At 38.5% G+C, this 25,454-nt stretch overlaps 1 protein-coding gene and 1 pseudogene across 3 annotated transcripts in view; one reads left to right on the top strand and one right to left on the bottom strand.

The window, feature by feature from the left end:
• LOC100727421 (small ribosomal subunit protein eS8-like) overlaps positions 1 to 23,206 on the bottom strand; it is a 39,668-nt pseudogene extending 16,462 nt beyond the window's left edge.
• Positions 1 to 25,454, top strand: part of Phf14 (PHD finger protein 14) — a 284,212-nt gene that overhangs the window by 224,417 nt on the left and 34,341 nt on the right. The gene's annotated exons all lie outside the window — the stretch shown is intronic.

The raw sequence follows: 25,454 nt of genomic DNA, 5'->3' as shown, positions 1-25,454 counted from the left end.
ACACTTATTTTCATGGTCAATGGTCTCATTTTTGTCTTCTGGATCTGATATTCTGTTTTTGCCTTTATTTAATCTGCTGCAAATACTTTAAATGGAATTTCTAATCTGCATTTCTGTTTGCATTCATTTCAATGTTTCATTTCTTGTCTGTGTTTGGCATATATGGTTTCCATCATTTTTCTGAGCTGCTATATTTGTTTATCTGTATCTGCTTTAATGTCTTTTATTTTGGTAGTCATTTCTTTCTGCAACTTAGAGATTATTTTTTATGGCCTCTTCCATTTTAAAAGTTTTAATGAATGAATGAATTTTTTTTACTTCTGCTATTATCATTTCAGACAATTCCATTTATCGGTTTCTGAATTCCTGTATCTCTTTATTTCTGGACTTGTCCTTGGTGGGCTGGGTGTTTGGGGTTGCTATTTCCTTTTGTGTCTTGTGATTTTCTATTTTATTTTGTTTCCTGTGTTGGTGCTCTTAGATTTCTGATGTTAGATAGTCTTGTCCCTGATGTCCAGGCTTTCCTAGGAGGTGTCTGTACCTCAGGTTGTCTTCTTTAGCTGGCAGTGCCATCCTGGGGCAATGGAGGAACCACAGAGCATGGACTTACATTCATCTCATCAGCACCGCCACTGTCCCGGGGACAATGGAGAAAGGGAAGAGTGCAGACTTACACTCTGCTTGCTGGTATCACTGTTTCATGGACAATTAGAAGTGGCCTTTGTGTTTATCAACAGGTGAAAGATTAAAGAAATAGAAATATTTATACACAATCAAATATTACTGTGCCTTAAAGAGTGGTAAACTTGGGTAGTCTGTAGGAAAATGGGTGCAACTGAGACCATGATGTTACATGAGGTACACAAGCTTAAATATCACATGGTTTCTTTCATACAAGAAACTCCAAACACAAAGAGCAAAATAAAAGATAAGTAATAGAAAATAGAGAGGTAGTTATTTTGCAAAAGGGAGGGCACCAAGAAATGAAGGGTGGGAGGGAAGCAAGATAGAGTGGAGGGGAAGGGCATGACAAAAGAATTGAAATGTGTTATGCACATGTAGCATCTACCCACAAGAGATCATTGCATACTGAACACATGTAGTAACAAAAATACTAAACAAAAAGGTATCTGTCTTGTGAAGAAACTTCTGATGATCTGAATATTTATTCTCTCCCCAAATTCTAGGTTGAAATCTTAACTCCAATGATAATGGTATTAGAAAGTAAAATCTTTGGAAAGTGGTTAAATTGTGAGCATGGCACCTAAAGAATTAGGATTTGTTTCCTTATAAAAGAGGCTCAGGACAGCTGCCTTGACTTTTCTACCATGTGAGGACACAGCTTGAAAGTGCCATCTATGAACCAGAAAGTGGGCCTTCACCTGACACCAAGTCTCCTACCACCTTGATCTTTAACTAGTGTCTGGAATTCCTGTTGTATAAACCACCCAGGTGGTGGTACTTTGTTTTAGCAAACTGAACACGCCAATACAAGACTCTCCCCATGTGCAGGCTTTGATGAGAGGATATTCACATGGTAAAGACTAAAGGGCCTTGCAGGAACTAAGGATGGTCTGCGCTCAACAGCAAGCCAGGTCTTACTTTTACAACTGTAAGAAATAAATTCTTCCAACAACCTGAGAGAGCTTGGAGTGAATCCTTTCCCCACTAAATATTCAGATGCTGTTACACCCTGGATTGACACCTTGATTATGGCTTGCAGAAGATGATGCTAAGCTGTGGCTAGATTCCTGACCCTACAAAATCTGCATATTTTAACGCTAAGTTTGTATTTATTTGTATATGGTAGTAGGGAGCTAAATGATTAGTGTTTCCAAAAACATGTTTATATGAGCCCTACTTCTATATCATGTTCCATGAAGGCGAGAAAAGGGACTTCACATCCAAATCAGTTTGTGAAGAATTGTATTCTATATGCTCCACCACCTTAGAAAGGTATATTATATTCCAAGAAACCCAAAGACAGGACTTGTTAAATCAGAATTTCTTCGATTTCTTCCCATTACAGAACCCAGCCCTATTTTTATTTTTAACTTCTAGTAACAACATGCAGGACAAGTTTTCAAATTATTATACTCTAAAGTATTAGTTGCAAAAGGAATAGCCTTCCATGTAGGGGGAGCATCCTTCTCCACTTTCAGGTATATTAAGATCTGCAAAAGGTGATCACCCAAAGCCTGCAGTAGATGTTTGATACTTTCAAAGAATCACATTTCAAATTTTCAAATTCCTTGTATTCCACTTTCCAAATCAGTCTGCCAAAGAATACTCCTGGGGAGGACTCTTCAAGTTGATTTTCTTTTCTAACTTTACAAAAGGCCCCTCTTCTATCAATCTTCAGTAAGCTCCGTGATAACAATGAAAATGACAATTTGTGTCCATATTAAGAAAAACAAATAACTCTCAAATCTTTTCACAAACTAGACTTTCTATACTTTCACTTTACATAATAACATGAAATGGAAGAAGTCGCTGGGAGACAACTCTAGAAAATTCAATCTGGCATAAGTGAGTGGCATTCAATGTGGCATAAACACATAAATGAAAGCCTTGGAGGTAGTTAGGACAACATAAATTGTATCCACACAAATGATCAGATACATCCCCAGCACAGTGAAAATCTAAAACCCTGAGCTGCGGCTGTTGAGGGTTGCCAGATTGTGGCAGTCAGTCATGAGGAAAGAGGTTCAGTAAGTCCTGGGTCCATGCTTACACTGAGTTAATCCTTAACTGCAAAGCGGAAAGGGAGAAGTAATGAGATAACCCAGTTCTATGCCAAACATATTTGCACTGAATCGTCACAACCGGTTAAAAGGTTAATTGTTCCTGTATTTTATAATTATAGAAAATTACTCCTTAATGAGTTGCAAAAATCGAATTTGAACCTGGATTTGGGACTTCCTGTCCAATGTGCTTTTTTGTTTCTTTTCTTTTTTCCATGTTATTGAGCTGACAGTGTGCTTTAAATACTATAGTATCAAGTGAACTTTCCCCAGTGCAGCAGGGATGCAGCATACCAACTCATTTTCTTTTCCCTTGCAAGGTGGCACTTTAGATTCTTTTTATGAACATTTCACCTCTCTAATGGAATCTGCAGAGCCTTAGGCACTCAGGGTGATTTAGATGCAACTCCAGTCCTTGAGATGTAATCCTGTCCAATTGCATTCTTAACCTGCAAGCATAATGGCAGCCTGCACCCTGTGAGAAGTGTATGAAAAGAGTAATGGGATTCGGGTGATGAGAAGGTACTTTTCTAATAAAAAACGACATGCTAGAAAATATTTATAGAAACTGAAAATATATTTAAATGATGTACATCATTGTGTCACTGTAGGAAGAAGCGAGATGCTAGTTTATTTTATTGTGACTTTGTTTTTTTTAATTTCTGAAGTATATTAAGTTGTTTACATAGCACATAAGTAATTTAAATAAGATACCTAAGTGTAAGTGCCTCATTGTTTTGGAATGAAATACAAAGGAAAAGAATAATGATAAAAGCAATTGATTTTTCCCAGGCATTTCTATTATAAGATTACAAACAGAGCATATGTAATCTACCTATACAAATATATTTCTTACATCTAGCCTGAAGAAATAGAGATGGCTTGTAAAATGCTTACAATAAAACAGCAAGAATATTTGAAACATAAATAAGTAAAAGCAGGAACAGGTAAAATATGAATTAGGATTCAAGGCTGAGGCTAGAGGATGCTAGAGTGCAGACAGGTAGGTCCTGCTGAGTTGTGAAAGTCGAGTCACAAATTTAGCTCTGGGCTTCCTGGAGGTGAAACAGCTAGAAATTAATGGATAGACTAACAGATTTTGATGTGTTATCAGTAGGGAAAATGTATTTTCCATTAACTGCCTAATTCCTTAATACTTCACACCAAATATCCTTTGCAGATAAAGTTTAAATATGGAATTCTGTGCAAAATAAAAGGAGTGCCAATTAGAAGAAAATGCACAAAGAAGAGTGTTTATAGAGGTGCTCATCATGAAAACTGAAGGTTTCCAAAAAAAAGCTGTATTATGATAAAGAATAGCGTTCCAAAGTATTCTCAGGTTAATCAGGGGAAAATGTAACCAAAAGCCCGCTGCTTTGAAGGTTTAATCCAAGATGCTTATCCAACCTCTTTGTTGAACAAATCTTGCAAATAAGGTCTTCTCTGAAGAGTCACAGTATTTTCTGTGGGAGCTTGAAATGTCAGCAGAGCAGGCTTTCTGATGATATTATGAAGGCTGAGCTTCCTGAACAGTTGGGGTGGGGATGGAAGCAGAAGATAGTAAAATGGCTTCATTGCCTGGTTTTTATGCTATACTACACGCCAGCTTTTTGGGCAATGATTATAAGTATAACTTAAAGAGGAAACAAAACACATAAATAAACCAAAAAAAAAAAAAAAAAAAAAAGAAAAAGAAAGAAAGAAAAGATAACTTCACAAGAGCCAGCTGCACAAATCCTCAGCAATTACTGGCATTACTGGATACATTCAAAAGAAGATATGAATTGGCTTTCATATTCATAAAAAACAAATGTGTGCTAAAAACTTTAACTCACTGCTGAGAGGAGAATTCAGAGAACAGATACATTGATAGACCAGGGATACTGAAATGAATTTTCAGATGGGGCCATATATAGCTTTTGCACAGAAAAGGAGGGCTGTCTCCCCACCAGAAAATTCATTTGCCCGTCCCCAGACATATATGATGTGTTTTGCCTTTGATAGTAAGATAGCTCAAAAATTATGTAATGTAAGAATCAAATAGCACTGGAAAGGTTATAAAATGATTCACGACTTTCTCCTGGAGACACAGAGTAATTCTGCTTATTCTGAATTTCCTTATTCTGCTAAGTAAATTTCACCTGTATCCTAGACATCTCATTGGTCCTAAGAGTGCCTAATTTTGGGAAATTATGTAGCAAATAATGTTCTTTTTTGTACTTCCTAGGATCCATAAATGGAACAACAGCCTACAATCCTGTAGTAAACAAACTAGATTGCTACGGTTCTGTGGAACCTCAAGATTTGTCCCTAATAACACAACTTTTGATATCTGGCTTTAACCTAAGACTAAAGAATTTGATGAAAAAGGATGAGATTAGTGAATGTGCATGTCTTATCAACATGCACAAGTCTGTGTTGTGTTAAACCAAATCAGATGAGGGCCAGTTTGTACAAGAACAGTTAGTGTTGTAGGCTCAAAGGGTAAGTCTGGTAATAACTTTACTCAACAAAGAAATAACACCCATCAAAAGTCTCAGTGACAGGTTACCTGTTCACTAGACTGACTGCTGGTTTCCTGTGCAGCTAAGGGTGACTGAAATCTGACCAAAACAATAATCTCATCCCTTCTAGACCCAACCCTCCCTCCTCCTCCCTCCCACCTGGATTCACAGTACTGTAAGATGCATAGCAAACAACCTGTTTCAAAAGGAGCTGGAGTCTCTGAATGGTCAAGCCTTTTGGTTTAACTGAGAAACAAACATGCCAAATCTTTTGAGTTCTGTGATTTATTTACAATATCAACTAGTATTACCTTAAGAAATACATATGGCAAATTTCTTTTGAACTTAACATTTTAAAAATCTCAAATATATTGAATTATCCCCAAGCCAAAATCATATAACGTTTGCACCTGACAATCGCTTTCTTACCTCATTCCGCACCACTTCCCTAAAGCCCCATAGTAAACTACTGGATCAGTTTCTTGAATGTCTTTCAGTATTTCTTTGTGCATACAATAGAAAAAGTATATACAAATAACATATGTGAATATATTCTTTTTGCAGTACTTTGCACTAAGCTGCAGTCCCAACCTTCCTTCCCTCCTTCCTTCCTTCTCTCCTTCCTTCCTTCTTTCCTTCCTTCCATCCCTTCTGTCTCTCTTCTTTCCTTCCTTCCTTCGTTTCCTTTTCTTTTTCTTTCTTTCTTTTATCTTCCCCTTGCCTGTCTGTGTGTCTGTGTGTCTGTCTGTCTCTCTTTGTCTCTCTCTGTCTTTCCTTTTAGACAAGTTCTTATTAAGTTACTAAGTAGCTCAAGCTCAGCTGGATTTTGTGGTCCTCCTGTCTCAGAGTCCCAGAGTCCTGGGATTACAAGTATTCATTGCCATGCCCATTCTGAATATATTCTTTTGTTCTCTTCCTAACCCATGGTTGCATACTATTTAAACAGTTTTGTGCTTTGCTTTCTTCACATGATGAAATGTTTTGGTGACTTTTTCACTGTGGTACATACAAACCTTTTCTGTTGCACAGAGTTTCATGGATTGGCTACTAAAGATTACTGCAAGTCATTTGATGGTGAACACTTGGCAACTCATCTTTTTGATGGTAGATGATGTAATTGGAGCAAACTAATATTAGTTTAGGATTTAGGCTCAGTTCTAGTTGACTACAGACCAGAGCCAGTGACCCACCTTCTTCAGAAGAGACAGGCATCTGGAGCAGCCTTTTTCTTAATTTGCCAAAGTCAATAATATAATGAACAAAGGGAGACTTAGTGAGCCAGAAGGAGGCAAGAATGAAGTTGAGTAGAATTGCCCTCATCATGGCAGGAACCAGCAGAAAGACACGGTGAACTGATTCGGCGTACCCTTTTGAACTCTAATGGGTGATCCATCCTTTGTGAGATGTTATTTTTACTAATCTACATGCTGGAAACTTTGTAGATTCTAACCTTCATTATAAAAAGAAAAAAAAGTTTTAATTTTCTTGCCAATTTAAAAATCTGTGGCTCTGGCCTCCTTTCTCATGGATATGTAAGACTGAATTCTGTACTCTTTCTTCCTCTTCCTTCCAGAATCAAAGTGTAGGAGAAGGAGCCATTCTTGAGAGTCTTTTACTCTAAAGGACAGGAGCCAAGTCCTGTTGTTCATTATTCACAATGTCCCTCACACTGGACAAAGTAGAGGACACATAATTTGAACACAGGTTTGTGTGATTCCAAACATGGAGATCCAAATGTACTTCTGTGCTGTATAAACTAGTTGCCAGGCACGGTATAGTATGGACACACTGGTTCCTGCCACAATGTCCCATCATCTCATCATTCCCATTAATAACCAAGCACGCTGTGAACACGTTTAGGCACAGAGCCTGGGAAAGGCTGGGAATTGGGCATTGTAGTGGAGTCGTCTACAACATGGAAAGATTCTTAAGAGATGATTTGTTCTTCAGGTTTCTTTCACAAAAGAAGACACAAGATTAGAGAGGCTGCACATTGCTCAAGGGTATACACACAATAAGCCACAGAGCTTTGGTTTTCACATTATATTTTATGCCACCCTTTGAACACTTTATATTATTAGTCATGAATTTATTCTGAATTTAACAAGTATATTAACTGACTGTATTTGACCTGCCTAAATAGTCCATGGTTTAACTGAAGTTAAAGAAATTATTCATCATTGACACACTGTTGACTTCTGAGTAGTACTGCAAGTACCAGATTTGTTTTTAAAGCAATGCTGAGGTTCTTGAGCATGGGTAAGGGAAGACCAATTGCCTGGTCTGAGACCTAGAAAATTGCTGTGCGTGCTCCAAGTATATCGTTACTCTTTGGGCTATTCCCTCGAATTTTTGAGACAGTACCTTCAAATAGATACAAATCTAAAATTTGCCAATTCCAAATCCTGGATCAGAATTACAGGGCATATGAGTGCATCTCCAAGGGAACAATAGAGATAAACATGCTTACTTTTTGTTTTTATTTGGAATTGAGTCTGATTTTCTAACTTCAACATAAATTTGATATCCCACCCTCATTGTTAACTAACACTGAGTGAGTCAGAAATCTTATTCTACTTGGAGCACTGCACATCTTGACTTTAAAGTAAAATTTTTGGGCTTCTCTATCAAGGCAGGGGATGTGGAGTTTGGGAGGAGTTCCATGCCTCCGCTTTATAGGTCCAGACTTGATGTCATCCAGTATCCTTTCATGATAAATACAGTCATTAACACCGATATTGTCTGTTAGGGAAAAAAACATTCCTTTATTCCTCAGTCTTTGGAAAAAGATTCCCAACCATCTCTGCATGATCTCAAACTGGACCAATCTCTTGGATCTCCCTCATGAATGAGTACATAATGCAAAGCTGAACAATAGGAGATTTCTGTAGTTTTCTTTGCTGAAGCTAAAAAAGTAATTTCTTTCTTCCTCCTTGTTCATGAGCTATAAAGTGACCTCAGAGCTACTAGCATTTTCACACATAAAGAGAAGCCCTACAATGATGCAAACAAAACTAGGTGCCCATTCCAGATTCTGAAAGCCTCCTAGCAGCCCTGGTACCTGACATTCCTCCTGTGTCAGCCAAATTGATTATTTTCTAGGACATTCTTTTTGTTTAGCCCATGTTACATTCATGTAAAATAAAGAGCCTTGATTATACACTAGACTCCTATGAGTTTGTTTTATAAACTAGGTTGTCGATTTTTTAATTTATGCAGAAAAATAACTGCCAAAATATTCCTGTAGGCTAGTTAGCTTCTTATTTTCCCTAGAGGAGGCCTATATAGGAAACTAAATTATGATGAAAAGGTTCTTCACAAGTGTAGTGTCAGGATAAAAGGAGGAGAACAATCTCAAGGGGCACCTTCCCCAATCGAATGCATGTTAGGGACACAATGCCTGCTAAGTAGGGCAAAGCAGTTCTGCCAACTAAACTAGGCCTTGTGAAATTCTTAGAACCACGTCCATGATTTCTGCTTTCCAACTTTTCACTGGAATGTTTACAATTACCCATTAATGTTGGTCCTCTCATCAGACATTATGTAGTTTTATGCCTCTGTGACACTACTTCTTGTCCTTACCACCCTGCCCTCGGCCCAAAACTCTTCAGTGCCACTGATCTGTTTTTTTCTGCTCTGAAGAAATTTTTAGGATCTTCCAGGACTTGACAACACTCTCTAACTTCTCTGAGAGACATTGCTATTTCTACCTAACTCAGAGCTTAATCTCATCTTCTCTATGTCTCTATAGGAGCCAATGGCATTCCTTTTTTAGTAGCATGAGCTCTGTGTGTACTGAACTTCCTAAATTTGTATCCATTCTTTCCCATCTTCAGTTCCTATCATATCCATCACAATAGTAGATGCATTAGATATGTGTCAAATGTTGTATTAACATGGATCACTTCAGTTTATTACTACTATTTTTTTTAAATAACAAAGGTTTTGTGCTGCTCAGGACTTCGTGGGTAACATGTGAAAGGAAATCTAACCAGTTTAAAAAACAAAGTGGTCAAGGACATCAGAAGCAGCCTTGAGCAGCCAAACAAAAGAGACATAACAGTGACTTGAAGACAGCTGGTCCCAGGGTCGTGAGAAGCCTGGAAACTTTCAGTTTTATCCCTGCATCTTTTCTACCTACCACACTGGGGAAGTTAGAGGATGACAAGCTTAGAGCTTCACACCCCACAGAGTTTTCTACTGACAAGAAACTAAAAGTTTTCCAGCTTGAGACAGAAAATGTCTATAGAATTATTCAGACACGTAGTAAACAGTGGCACTGTTCCTCCCTTTCTTTCTCTTGAATCTTTATTTGGTTTTGATGGCTAAGTGCTCCTCCCAAAATGCTCCATGTCCTGTTTCATGCATTCATGCTTGAAGCAGAAGTATCAGTGTATTGATTCTGAGCCAGCTTAGGAGGCCTTTTCTGATGCTGACTGTATCCTACTCTTTGGCTGCTCTATAAGAAGAACATGCCGAATGCAGCCATCAGGTCCCAGGAGGGGATAAGAGGCACCTGGAATAGAACTGCCCACCGAATCCTGGTGCATCTGCTGACACCATGCTTACTCAGTTGCTTGTGTGGTCTCAGCCAAGACCAGCAGAGCCCCACAGCTGAGGCCAGCTGCCACTCATCTGACCCCCAGATCAAAAGAATAAATGACTGTTCTGTTCAGAGATGAGGATTTCATGCAGAATTTTTGACACAGTACCTTCAAATGGATACAAAGCAAGATTCAGCTTTGCAACATCCTAGCTATGTGACCCTGGGCAAGATGCTTTTCACCAGTGCTTCACCAGTCACCTCTGTAAAATAGCAATAGTAATGTTACATATGTCAGACAATTGTACATGGTGGTAAAATGTAAAATGACTGGCTTGTAAATGCTAATACATTTTTGTTGTTATTATCAGGACTATTGCTCTTTCGTATGCCCACCCAGACAATTGTAGCCAGGCAGGTGAAACTAAAGACTGGCCTTGCCTGGGCAAGTGACCATCTTTGGGACATCAAGTGTAGTCAGAGAGACTGACCGGCTGTGAGATAGCAGCTTCCACCACATCCTTACAACATGGGTAGATAGCTATATGTAAGACTCATTTCCCAGAAGACTTGGGTGCTGATCCCACATTAATGTGGGAAGAGGTTGGGCAGACAAAAAAGAAAAATGTGTGGTGTGAGTTTTTCTTATTTCTCAGACCATAATTTTGGTAAACTCAGAATCATCACAAAGGGTTTCAGATCCCTAGCATTAGAACAAGATGGACAGGGATATCCTGTCTTCTGTTTACTAGGCATTGGTTTTAGGAAAGTTTTACTTAAATTCTTTGACTATCAAAGAGTTGAAAACAATAATTCATGATGCATGTAATACATGATAATGGGTGTAAAGCGAGTGGTATGTAGTACATGGCGCACAGGAAGTACCCAGTGAGCGGTGGAGAATGTTTCTGCTGCTATTGCTGGTGCCCCCTCCTGCGATGGGCTGTGTCTCATTAGCTTTCTTCACAGCAGGATGCCTGCCTGACCTTGCCACTTGCACTTCTGGGGTTTTCTCCACTGACTCCAGCCTAAACCAAATCCTATTTAAAAACATGTTTATGAAAGCTGAATATTGGTAAGGTAATGCTGCATATATCCATGACTCTAGTTTTTCAAAGAGGACAGGCCCAGGGGAAGCCCTGTACTATTTGATTGCAAAAGCCATTTTTGTGCAGATTCTGAATTGTGAATCTGTTATTAAAACCTGCAAAGGATACCCAGTGGTAAGTGGGTGATATTAACTGCCTCCTGCCTTCTTTGTCTCTCCTTGGCTGACGCTCCTGGTTGACTGAGAAAATGGTTAGTGCCTTGCTGCTGAGGGCTGTCAGGAATGCATGCCTGCAATGGCAGGCTTTTTACAAACAGAACTTTGCAGGGAATTGCTCATTATTCCCATGGTATTAGAAAAAAGAGAGACACCAATAGTTTTTAATACCCACAAAGAAAGAGGAGCAGCAAGCAATTTTCCTCTGGCAATAGGCAGAGGGAGAGAACCTGATCACAGTCCACAAAGCTCACAGTCTGGTGGAGTGGATTTTCCTGTTCTTTTCCCCACATCTGGAAGCATGTAAACACAGCCTCCATCTTGTCCAGTAGAAAATGGAACTGTGACTTAATGGATTGCCATTTCTAAGCAGTAAAAGAAATTGCTCTTTGTCACAGATCCTTCTGGGGTGTGAAGAAACTGGGGAGGAGGACATGAGTTTGAAGTTCTTGAATGGAAGGATTTACCTAGGAGAAGAGATGAACAAAGAAAATGTGTCATGTTGCCACATGAACTGTCATTCACAATAGTAGGTGCATCTCTGGATAAATAAAAAAACTTTCATCCCGTGTTGAAGTGGAGACAGGATGAAGGGGGTTGTAAATGAAGCACCATGTGCAGAATGTTTTATTATGTCAGGGAAGAGAAACTGTGTACACGATGGTTGTTCTGGTGCTCAGCAAGGGGTTCCTGAGAGGTAATGGGATGACATCAGCAGGATCAGGCATTTCAGCATGTCTTGAGAAATATCAATGTATTTCCTACCCTCAGGGGATAACTGGTTAATTCTCAGCCTAGGAAGAGGCTGCAAAGAACAAAGAGTATTCTACGATCAGCTGGCACGAGTGGTATGGCACACAGGAGCTTCTACCAGTGGCTTTTCAGGAAAGACATGATCAATGTCTGTTTTTGAAAGAGCTTGATTTTAGGTAAATTTACTTTCCCATCATGAGTGCCACACTATCAAAAGACAAATTAATTTAACACAAGTAACTTACTGGCCCTTTATGAATTACTTTCCAATTGTTTTTAATAGCATCTCTTTATCTCTAGCACAAGGAAACACAGCTGACCTTTAACAGCCTCCTTTATAAATGAACCCAATTGCAGCGCAGCTACTCCACTTTCTGATCTTTATCTCCTGGCACCTTGAGTCCAAACTCATTTGGATGCCGGTCCAGCTGTCTCTCTAATGGTATCTATCCATTAATTAAACACACTGTTCTTAACAGCTTGCACACCAGCGGCTGTAAAGGATGAGAAGGCAATTCGCTTTTAATCTATAAATATTTATTTTCTTTTGGAGGGATTGGTTGGGAACAGATTAAGTGTAGAGGAGGATAACCAGCTTATGGAGAGCATGTATGTTGTGGTGGAAGTTTCCTGCCGCGTCACATCAGGTGCAGTTAGTAAGCAGGAAGGCTGGCTTCTAATCTCTGCCATCATAAATTATAAAATGCTGTTTAAAGCAAATCTTTTCCATAATCTGGGCTGAAGAATGTGTCTTTGTTCTCTGAGTGTTCTAATGAATGCATGTGGGTGAGATTATAGGAAGGGCGAGTGTGCCTCAGACAGACATGGACTGGGATATTTATGGGACCCTCTCCACATAGGAGCTGGGTTCTTGGTTTGTCTGTTCCTAACCTGCCACAATACATTATGGAGCTTTCTTTAGTCCATTTACAATTTTCCTGGTTACTCTCATTCATCACTGGACTATATAAAGACTGCCCTGGAATTACAAAATAATGGGTTAAAAATTGAATGTAGTTAGCTTTTAAAAAATATATTTTTTAAATACATAAGCAGTATATACGTGGTAGAATAGTAGAAAATACAGATTTGTAAAGCTAAGAGAATAAAGTGACTATATTGTAAATATCTAGATTAAAAATTGATGTTAGTGCATATTATAGATCATTTTTATATCTTTTGATATATATTCGTAATATGCTCTATATGCTTATATATGTTTACATATATTCTTATAAATTTTCATAATATACTTCTTTAGTTAATTAACAGTAGGTATCTTTTTCATTTCCATATATATACTTTAATTTTATTGAAAACTCGAACATATTCACTTTCTATAATTGTGTCAAAAATATCCTTTGCTACATTTAATTGTTAAGTGAGCTATGTCTTTTTCTCTCTTGCCTGATATATTATATTTATGCATTGATTCCTGGGGAGAGTGGTCAAGTTATCCAGCATAAGGTCCATGACTTAGCTTTGATTCCCTGAGATAAATATTTTGGTGCAGGTAGTTTTAGAAAGGGGATCCCACAATGTAGAACCAAGTGAGTGGTAAGACAAACAGGAAGAGAGCAGTGCGAAGGAGGGATTGTTACTGAAGTCGCTGCTGTTAATAAGGGGTTCAGTTCTGCCAGGACTGCTGAGAAGCAAGTAGAATTCTTCTGGAATTGTCCACTTGGGAGACAGGAATTTGAAGTGCATAACTACTACCCACCCTTGGCAAAAGGGGAATTAACTCCCCTCTGTTCAAGGTTGTTGTGAAAACCAACAGCTTGCCCAGAATCAGGGAAAGGTCTTGGGCAAAAGTGCAGAAAAACTCACCTGGCATCTCTCCTCTCCAGCTGCAGTCAGAAATGGGCAAAGGAAGTGTGATTGAGAGACTAGGAACTGTACCCCACATTGTAGATTTGTCTGCATTTTTTCCCTTTATCTTTCCCAGTTTAAAGTTATGTAAGGTTTTTGCTAAATTGAGCAATTTGAGGAAGATGGGTTTATTACTATTATTGGTATACACTTGCAAAAATGTGTTCTTACTTTTATTTTCAAAAGAATAATTCACTGGACTTTTGCCAGATATTGGGGTAAGCACTGAACAGACAATCTTGCCTTTCAGATTAGCGTGTTTTATAAAATAAAATGTTGTGGTACTATGGTAGACCTGTTGTGGTGCGGGGCACTGGGTCAGTGAGGAGCGATCCTTTCTTTACAGGGAGGAAGGCAAGGGTGGAGACAGAGAAATGCCTTTATGAATACAGGGATGCCTGACTCAGGATTCTGCAAGACAAGCAGAAGGCAGGAATGCATTCTAGACCAGCCATATTGAGAAGAGGTACAGGAATGGAAAGGAAAAGGAAAACTTTGGGGGAACTGAGAGTCATTCAGTATGAGTGGACAGTGGATGTGAAGAGGTGGAGCCCGAATGGGTAAAAGGGAATGGGACAGATCATGGTAATGTATCTGAGACTAGCTGCTGTTTTTACTGCTGATTTTACATGGAACATTCTGTTAGGAACATAGTAAGCTCAATTACGTCCAGATTGTGAATTTTTGAATATAAAATATTGTGATTAAAAACAATGACAACATTGTCTAGAAGAGAACTCCAAAGGATGGTTATAATTTACTTAGTAAAGACTCTAACTGCACCAACCTACTTTTTATCTGATTTTTAAAGTGCAGCTATCATATAACTTCTTTTTCATAGCCATGAAATTGCATTACACATTAAATATGTGAAATATGAACAATTTTGGAGGAGATTGATGAGTTGGGTTTTCAAGATGAGAGGAAGTAGACTTGTAGAATAAAGGGCAGAGAAGTAGTCCCTGCCCTCTGAAGAGGTGGTAGGGATCATTCCAAGTCTGTTACTTCTGGTGGTCCAGTTCTAGAGGGTTAAGTCAAATCCTGTAGAGAATGAGAGATCCATTACCTCAAGGAATGAGATGCAGAGGGTGCATGTGAAATTTCTTACCCATGGGCAGTACGATATTAGGGAGGGAATGCTTTCACTTCTCAAGGGACACAAGACTACTCTAGTTCTCTGAAGGTTGAGATGATCAGGGCACTGGCCCCTAGACTGTGACATTTTCAAGGTCTTGTAGCAGACATGCCTGGCAAGACAGCTTTTTTGGATGTCTTTGCAGTAGGAGCTGCATAGGAAGAAGGCAGAGCTTATCAGAAAGAATGGCAAATGCTGCAGCCTGACTCTGGAGGGGAGTGGTATGTGAGTATGTGAGCATGCTAAGGTGATCCCGTGGAAACTCGCCAGTGTAACTGTGTCAGATTTTATAGGGAACTGCATGCACAGATGGAATATCACTGAAATTAGGGTAAATGTAAATTTTATGAACCTTATTTTCCACGTAAAGGTAAGTCCTGGAAGATTTAGGTTACAAGTAATGATCGAACTGGGAATATTTCTGGCTAAATTGTGTGGTTCAGGGCCCTTAGTCCTTACCCAAAAACCTCTCTAGTATGTTACAACAGTGTCTTGATGGTTTCCACCTTGTGGTAATACATTCCTAAAACAAGGAGTATTATAGTGGATTGCACTGTGGACATTACAAGCCCCTTGAACATGATACATAATCATACAAAGAGCCTGTTCTATTGCTTCTCTGGCTGGTTTATCTCTGTGCAGGTATTGATCAATGCTAGGAGAAAAGGCTGTATATTCAACCTTTCTGCCAAACTGAGGAGATTTATCTGAGTACAAGTAATGGAAGGTGGCAGAGAGAAGGGAGAAATATGGCCAAGAATCAGCTACATTCAATGAGACAGTGATGTCTGCAGGAGTCTGTGACACTAAAGGAGAAAAATCAGAGCACTGCCACTCTCCAGAGCGTGGCCAGCAGCTCCTCCAGACGCCAACTTCCTAACCTGGGCTATATCTAGCTCTTGTGAACAAGCAGATTTATTGAATTGTTATTGGTGCACTCTGAGCAGAGAGGTTGTAAGACATAGAGGGTAATGACCCACCCCCCACTATTTGAAACCAAAATCCTACCTTCATTATCTCAGCAAGCGGAAGAGACACCGACAAAGCAAATGAGAACTTACACACTCGTACATCGATTATGTACTTATTCTTCCAGGTTTTTAAACAATGTGCTTGAATTTTGTTGTTGCAAAAAATAATACAATAAAAGTGAATTAGGGTCATTTTTAATGTAGGACAAGTAAGGTGTATCTTTTGTTTTTTCTGTTATTTCCATTTTAAATAGATTTTCAAAATTTTAGTAACTTTGAGATAATAATAAAATAAAACAAGGTTTCTTTTTCTCAATAATAAAATATTTTGTGGGGTGGGAGCTTGTCAAGGTGAAGGAGAGGAGTGTTCACATATCCTATTAATGGTAAATGTGTTTGGTGCAATGTTTTAGGAGGCAGTTTGGCAATATGCTGCAGAGTTAAAGTGTGAATTCTGTCTTTTATCAATAGGGAAATTTTCTTACTGACAGGTTTATATTACATGAGATAGAAGGATGACTACATAGGTACCATTTACAAGTGAAAAAGTGAAAGCAGCTTCACTGTTGGTCAATAACAAATTATAGTGACCTAATGATGAAATATTACTTAGCACTTAAAGCAAGTAGTGTGTGAATTAAAAAAGCAAACTGTAGAAAGCTTATGATGTATGATTCCATCTTTAAAAATGCACAATCTGTGTGAGGTGCAAATATTTGCATACTATATATTACTCCAGTAAAATAAAAAAATCTTAAACAGTCATTCTTCAGAACATGCAGATAATGGGTGATTACAGAGGCAAGTGTTAGATACTGTTATGCAAAGAGAAAACTTTTATTTCCAGCATCTTTTACTTGTGTAAATTTTAAACACATTGAAGAATAAAAAGCAACAGGTCATGGTTAACTTTCAGCATTTTCTTAGCTTGTCTGAAGATAGACAAGTGGGAATAATGGATGGCTCAATGACTATTTGACATATGTCCATGGCAAGTGTTCTTGCCTTTACTGAGAAAGGCTCACCTCCTTCCCCATTTTCAACAAAAGGGGAAAAGTGAGTAAAAAAGTATGAAGTTGTGAGAAAAAAACCTGGCAATGTGGGAAACCACTTTTGCTGACAGACTTCCAACCGAGGGGCACGCTGAGGCTACTTCCACCTCCTTTTCTGACCAGTTGTTTCTGAACCAGGCCACTGACAGTGCTATTTTAAGTGAATCATGGTCATTTCAACCACCTTCTACTTCTGAGTGGCAGGACATATAGTATTTACTTCCTTCCTGGGAAAAGCTGTTAGTCACGTTCTTGCAGGTGAGGGAGTCAGACTATTTGGAAGCACAGCATCTCCAACTCTTTGAAAGCTGAGATACCAGCACATCCTGTGGCATCACCTACTGTGTGATATTATTTGTAAAATAAATCTGTTTATGAAGTCTTCACACAAGCAGTTATGCTTTTAATGCCTGAATGACCACATTTTAACAAAGTGTGCATTATTTTTTAAAAAGTGACGACATCTTTTATTCTTATTAAAAAGCATAAATTTGAATTTGCCTTTTGTATTTTAAAGAGAAAAAAATAGAAAAATCAATAAGCAAACAAAGCAGAAACACAACAACAATAAAAAAGCAAAACAACACAGCAACAACAGAAACAATATCTATATAGGTTTTCAAATCAAGATGATAGGGATTTAACAATGGTTGTCATATAGTTTTTTGTTTTTAAATTTTTAAAATTATTTTGAAGGTAATAAAATACAACAGAACAAGATGGAACAAAACCAATTTAGACAGTGTAGTGAAATTGGTACAGAATTTCACAGTGGGTTACTGGGATAACAGTAATACGTACTAGAGTATATCTCCTTATCTTCATAATAGTTGTTCTTTCAATCAAGTATAGCAAAATCAAAAGAAATACAGAACATTATAGAACTTATCAAAACAGAATATTGAATGGGCAATACCATTAATCAGAACAAAGCAAAACAGTGATAAAAAATATTTGCCTTCAAAGAGAAGGAAATCCCTCTTATTTGCTATAATGCATATGGTCAACCTCCCAAGAGATGCTCAGGCCTCTGGCTCACATTTGCTAATGTGGTGGGGGTAAATGGTAGGCTCACCTCACTTAGCAAGATGGCGAGCTGGTTGCTTGGTTTCCCAGCACGCTAAGATTCAACATGGCACGGATCTCAGGAGATGCTGGTGTTTCTCCCTCCTGGGGCAGCTGCAGATTGCCAGGCCATAGCCACTTACCAGGGAGGCGAGCTGGTTGTTTGGTTTCCCAGCCCCCTAAGTTCCAACATGCCCAGAACTCAGGAGACGCTGTTGGTTCTTGCCCTGGGGCAGCTGCAGCTTGTGGGGCTACACCGCTCTATATAGTATATTGCTATCTTTAAAGTAGTTGGAATTTAACAATGATTATTATATCATATAGTGTTATCTTTAAAAGAATTTCTCAGGTTACCAGATATAGGGGTTAAACAAAACAATAAAATGGAACAAAACATTGGATTTCACAAACAAAACAGAAGGAAATCACCCACAGTTGCTATAATGCATATTGTTATCCTCCAAATAGGTGCTCAGTCTACCAGCTTCTGGCTTGCAAAGTTAATTAAACAAGCATTAAGTTATTAATATTTTTATTATTATTATTATTATTTCAGTTGCTATCATTTCAACCATAGTTCCTTATAGGAGGGGGGATATTGCTCTTCTTGTCTCCCGGCCAATGCACCTGCTGGATCATTAGAGGGCATAATTTGGCTTCTTGATTCTCTTCCTGTTCTACATGGCTGCCACTGGCTCATGGGAGGCGTGGTATTTCCAAAGTGTGCTTTATTAAAGTGTACTTCACTGACATTCTGGAGCATTTTTTCTATATCAAGCCTTGCTAGATACTGCTCTTATAATTACGAAAGTGCGTATTTTGAAGTTTACAATCTAGATATAGTAGTAACTATAAGATTCACAAATTATAATATAGGATGTTAATTACAGTGAAATTAGGTACAAGACATGGTCAGCAAAATCATGCAAAGCACACTGATATTTATAACTGGAAAGCACAAGATCACTCTAGCATATTTCAATTATGCTGACAAAATGTGTTGTTCATACTTAGGGGAAAATAAAGCACCAAAGAACTTTGTGACTGACCATTTAGAAAATGGCACCTGTTTTAATTCTTAAGAGGTCGTATGATTCTCCAGTTAACATTGCCATAAAAAATCAGGATCCTTTTAAACAGTTTTCAAATGGAGAAAAATTGTCCCTTGAATATTGTACAAGAAACAATACATTTGGAGCATTTGCAAAAATTTCTTAAGAAATGTTGAAGCAGAAATTAATGTCAAAAGAGATTTTGAAATCATTCATCACTTGATCCGTCTTTTCCATTCTAAAATCTTTCATACTTATTGGATCTATTTATTTTAAATTATGCCACTATGAATAAATAAAAAAGTATGTATGAGCATGGTAGTTATGTATAGAAAGCTAACTAGATACAACAGATTAAGCCAAACAGATTTAATATGTGTATTTTATTCAGTTACTTTTGTTGGGCTATCTGCTTTAACACACACCACCCAAATTCTCTTAAACAACAAAGTAAAAGAAAACCAAAGGCAATAAGACAGGTAATTCCAGCATATGTGTAATTGAAAGAGTGAATTTCAAAATAAAGACTGCAAATATGCATCCATTTTTTTGAGAGCTGGAGCCCTTCCTTATGTGAACTGTAGCCCTAACTATGGAGCCAGCCTCACGCCACCTGCTGGATGGTATTAGGCTTTGCATATACACTACAATTGAATGTAGATGATACTAGAATTAAGTAACAACTAACAGTGGCAGAGAACCCCTTTTCCAGACTGTAACATTTTTTCTGTGAATGTTTTTTTATCTTCCCTCTGTCCTTAGTGCCAGAAAGGTAGACTAAATAAGAAAATTCCATTTTTCCCCCCAAATCTGTTTTGTTCAAAACAGTCTTTGCAAGCAATGAAGTATAGGGGATAATTGGTGAAGACACAGAACCAAGCACACCCTTCGTGTGCTTGTTGGGGTTGTTATGTTTTGGGCAGGGCACAAAATGTATAGTTTGATAAGGTAACTACTAATGAATTATTTTCTTCTGTGCTATCAAATATCTGGCAAATAAAGCTGTCTACATGAGGTTTATTCTGACAAATGACTCTCTCTATTACAAATAGAGCAAATAAAAGAAAGGAGATTCTTTGCTGATGAAAAGAATTTGTAAAACAGTTATTTAAAATATTGGGTTTATGGAAGATCAACTCTTGAGAGTGTAGTGGATAGTTTTTTTTTGTTGTTGTGATGGTGGTGGTTATTTTTTTTTTTTTTCTGAAATAACATAGACTGACTTTAAAACCAAATCACTGCCTCAGCACCACATAAAATTCTTTCACAGGGTGAGATGAATTTCAAGACTGCCCTATATGTATGGAAACCTGGGGAAAATGTTCCAAGGACATGTTCTCATTATATGAACACGTGAGGTCTTACCAGTTATGTGTTAATACCTCATGTATTTTAGTTTTGAAATTGTTAGGGTATTCATATGGGAAGGAAATGTAGCCACTATTTTTTTTTTTGTTTGTTTTTAAAACACAAGATCTCTTTTTCCACCTGAGTTGATCTCCAGCTCCTGGGTTCAAGTGATCTATGCTTCAGACTGAATCATAGGGCTGTAAGGGCACACCTCTGTTCCTGACTCGTGACCATTATCTCTATGTAAAGACTTTCCATCATTTCTTTTTTTATCCTTTTGCCATTTGTGTGGTATTGTGATGCTTGTGGTGGAGTTTCATAGGCATTTCTTAATGTCCTTTAAGCATAAAGTAACAACAGTACTTTGCATTTTCAAACCAGCCCCATGTTAACAAATTAGGAAAAGAAATGATTTGAGACACCAAGTCCTTGTCTTACAGCTTGTAGTGGCTTGTGGAAAACATCAAGTCAAACAGAAAGTCAACATGTTATTCTCTGATGTAGACGATCATAGGTCAGCAGGAATGCAGTGTGGGTACAAAAGTCTAGAAGCTAGGGACATAGGAACTGACAGCTCACTGTAGTCTCGTTATGCAAGATCTGTTAGGTCTTGCATTTACTTCTTATCTGTCACTGAGGTTGGCCACTCTAACAGATGCACATGACAAGAGGAAGGCAGCTGTAACAAAACAGAGCCTTGCATCTCAGGAAAACTTCTGTTATTACCCATGTTCATTTAACCTCAGAACTGGGTCTTCTTAGAGGAACTCTCCAAACACCTCTCTGTCTCCGAGCTGCTTTGATCTGGAAAAGACAGTTTCACATGACTCAGAAATGATTGCAATGGTTGGAACTCTGTCTCTCTGTGAATAGAAAACAGACTAAACATTGGGAAGGTCTCCTCCTTGGGGTTATTATGGATACGTTTTGGCTCCTCTTTGGGAAGGCGGGAAGGGCAGGTTAGAAGAAACATTAAGGCCCGAGTGGCTGTGATCCCCTCTGCCTGATTTGGGCTCCTGATGTTCATGATATTTCTGCCTTCAAGGCTCTGCTTCATGAAGGCAGATGGAGAGCAATCCCAGCATGGGCAGTTCACCCATCACCCTTACATGGCCCTTCAGTGTGCTTCCTTTAGCCTTTAACTCCATCCTTCTCTTCTACCACTTGCCTCTCACTTTGTTCCTGTTGCACAGGCTGTGGATTCAGGGAGCTCATTCTGCTGCAGGGCATTTGCTCTTGTGCTTCCCTGGGTCTTCACCTATTTGAAAAGAACTCTCTCTGGATTTACTTCTCTGATTGTACAAGACCACTCGATAGACCTAGCCTGAATGATCTGTCATTTCCCTATTGCAGGTGGCCCCCTCTTGCACATCTTTTCTGATGTTATATTACCTGGCTATTTTGTTGTCTTCACCCCTCTACCTCTCCTCTTTAGAATACAAACTATATGAGGTAGACATTTTGTGTTGTTCATCACTGTATTCTCTTCCAACTCTAAAATTGCTTGGCACATGTGAAATCCTCAATAAAATGACTGACGGGGTAACTAAATGTCCATAAAGTTATTTTTGGAATTTCTTTGCCCCATTATCATTCCAACTCAGTTTGATTTAAAGAATCACTTGATGCTGCACTAACACATGCTCACCTTTAGAAGAATATGCTATATGTAAAATTAAAATAGCAAAGTAGAGACAGAACAAAGTGCAAGGCACACCCATGAATGCTTCATGGAGAAGCTCTAAGTCTCATTATAGAAGGGTCTTGCAAAATGGTTAGTAAATGCTGTGTAGATTTAGGGCTTGGGATGTCTTGCTTGGTCACAGGGCCTCACAGGAAGCAGAAACAGCAGGAACAAAAGCAAGTTATATTTTAGGAAACTGGGAGTAACAGTAGGTGGCTGGAAATAAGGGCACGTGGGGGATTGTAAAGAGCTAAGTTGGAATGATAGGGTGAGGGCATAAATAGCTTTGCCTATTATACAAGGTACTTGACTGTCAATTTAATTTTGAAGAAATAGGGAAGTCAAAAGCTTTTAAATAGAGAATAATACAGTCATGTCTGTGTTTTGGGAAGGCAGTAACCAGCAAGTGGTATATGAATTGGACCAATTATTTTGGAGTTAGTGAGCAGAGTTAGGAAGCATCAGGGAAATATAGAAGAGCCTGGGGGTAGTAATGAAGAGAGAGGGGAAAAGAGAAAAATTCCTGAGATAGAAAAATTAGGATTTAAAGAGAGTTTATATGCAAAAAAAAATGGCCAGAGACACCCTTGATAGCTGTCTTTTCCTTTGAGTGCAGGATGAATGGAGGATCTAAGGGGCAGGAAATGGGAGAGAGTCAGTGAAGAGAGAGAAAACCATGACAACCAGTTCTGAGTAATAAACAGTGAGGATACAGGAAAAACTACTAACACAGCAGGGCTGAAACCACAGAACATGAGATTATTCCAGTCTCTGGTATATTTTTCTGTAGACATCTATGAAAAAATGAATACAGATTAGAGGTTTAATGAAGAAGATGGTTAACTTGAACATGAAGAGACAGAATTGAGACAACAGCCAACAGGAAAAGCAGCTAAAATACATCTATACTAACTAGATATACCTATTTTGCCTTCATTAAGATAATTATTATTAGGCATATATCTTAGCCAGAAGGAGTCTTACGGTTTTTTCCCAACTCACTTGGACGTAATAATAGAATTTAGCACCCATTCCTGGACACTTAGAAAAAGGGATACAGTCTTGTTTGCTTATTTGATAAGTGGCATGGACCAAATGGAAAGAATAGCCATTCTCAATTTTACCCTTCCCTTCTCCATGGCCAGATACTGACCCAGGGGCCATGTCCCACTGGAAAGCCCAGGGCTGGGATGGGAGCTCCTGGACCGAGGTGCAGCCATGGTCGGTAGTAGTAGGTATGCTTGTACAGACCTTGTGTGTGAGGCCAAGGGAAGGCACAGAGGAGTGGAGCCTGGGTTTTGGGTAACATGTGTAACGTGTCAATTGCAGCAATACCAGGCTGTGATCTTCTAGAAAGCTCTCCTCAGTTTATAAATTTCAGACATGTGGGCTGATCTGCCATTAATTATTCGCTTTTAAAAAGCAGGAACCCAACTGATTTATCTTCCTTAGGAGGCCAGAATTGGATAAGACTTAGGTTCCTTGGGCTCATCATTTTTTATGACTTGGGAGAGCTCATCATCCCCAAAGTAACTCAGGTTCGCTGTATATTTCAAGCAAAAGTGAAACAATATCCAGAATAAATTATGTTTAATGTCTTTTCCAAGCATTTTACGTGTTTTATTGTGAGATAATTGCGTCAGTTCCTCAGAAAATTCACAGCTGTAATTAGGCTGAGTCTCCCTTTCCTTGCCTCGTCTCCTGGGTTGATACTGTCACAAAGAAAATCTTGAGTGTGCAATTGTACAACTATTAGCTGCTGCTTACATCATTGGAAGGCCAAGTATAACATGCAAACCTATGATTGCCTCCTTCAACTTCAGTGCTCAGAAAAGTTATTTGTTCATCTCACCCAAATATCAAAACATACACCTGTACCAGTAAAATATTAGGTTCAGGATTTTCTAAGACAATCTCATTCCTTGTTGGCTTCATAAAGAATATGCTCAAGCTGACACATAGCAATCGAGGCTTCAGCAATGATTTTTCTTTAATTTAATTTTTATTTATAATTAAGGCTTTATAATATTTCCACCCTGATGTCCTTAACTAGCCTCATAGAGTTTGGAAACTTTCTACCTATATGTGTCTGAGTATATCTATCTATAGCTTCCCATTTTTATACTTAAAGTATCTATGACTACTATTTCTATTAGGATGCTATCTGCTATATGGACAAAAATTTGATTTTAGATTATGCAGAAGGATTGTTCTGAAGAGCTTATAGATCATGATTTTTAAAAATTTATTGAGACAGCATTTGGCTATGTAGTGTAGGCTGACTTTCAACTCACAATACACCTATCTGCCTCCCAGCTACTGGATTGTAGATGTGTACTGCCATACCTGGAAAGATTATGAGACTGAATATAGAATCATGGCTTGGAAAAATAAAGTATTAAGTTAGAGCAGGCTCGAGATGGTGAATATTCTTGTTTAGTAGGGTACTGACCATATCGGTAAATCAAAATCCCTTTATAAGTGATACCATTCCCAAAAGTCTTGAGCTATAAAGAATTTAGAGCCAGCATAATGGTGTGAATCTGTAATCACATGTATTTGGGAGGCTGAGGCAGGAGGATTACAAGTTTGAGGACAGCCAGGGCAATTTAGCAAAAAGCTGAAAAAGACTGGGTCTGCAGCTCAGTGGTAGAGCACTTGCCTAACATATGTGAGGCCTGGGTACAATTTCTAATACAATATAAAAAGAATTCAGCTATGAATACCACAAGCAAGGGACAGAGTAAGACAAGGCCTGTATAGCACCTATTGAAGCTTACCATGCAGAATGGGAGACAGACTTAGATCTGTCAGGCTCGAGTAATGATTTGGGAATAATTATTATTATCCTCATATGAGAGATAAGGAAGAGCTATAAAAAGGCAATTATAATTCTGGGCAGAGTAACTAGGAAGCACTTTATGGAGGAAGTGGCATTGAAACAGGCTTTGAAGGACCAGGGAGGAAGAATTAAGGCCGAGAGCCCCGCATAATTGTCATATTCCGGTGGGAGATAACAAAGGCAAAAAGAGGCCACAGGGAAGGGGAAAAATCAAGATGTATTGTCTTTTGATGGAGAATAATCTATAGTTGCTTGGGGCTGGTGTGAGGGATAACTACAATTAGGCTTTTTATCTTACTGAATCAAATGAAATAAAAAGCCACTTTTAGGTGCCAAGAATGGCAAAGACAGGATCAAAGGCATAATTTTAGATAATTCTATTTAACTTCATGTTTTATAGTTCCAAGTATCAATACAGGAATACACTGAATAACTTGTGATCCCCAGTGGTTTTGTGAGAAGGTATAGTTTCAGATAATTGCGTGGCATTTATTATAAACATTCATTTCTTTCAGATTTTTAATTGAGCATCTGCTAATTGCTCTCTTCACGGTGAGGTCCTAGGTGTAATCACTGGTGATTGTTCATCAATAATGCTGTCTGCTTTGCAGTGAATTTGTCCATGA

Source organism: Cavia porcellus, unplaced genomic scaffold (genome assembly GCF_034190915.1).
Source record: "Cavia porcellus strain 051 isolate PalLab524CR breed Dunkin Hartley unplaced genomic scaffold, mCavPor4.1 scaffold_2, whole genome shotgun sequence".
Taxonomy (NCBI): domain Eukaryota; kingdom Metazoa; phylum Chordata; class Mammalia; order Rodentia; family Caviidae; genus Cavia; species Cavia porcellus.
The sequence above is the reverse complement of the archived record's forward strand: the minus strand, read 5'-3'. Positions and strand labels throughout refer to the sequence as shown.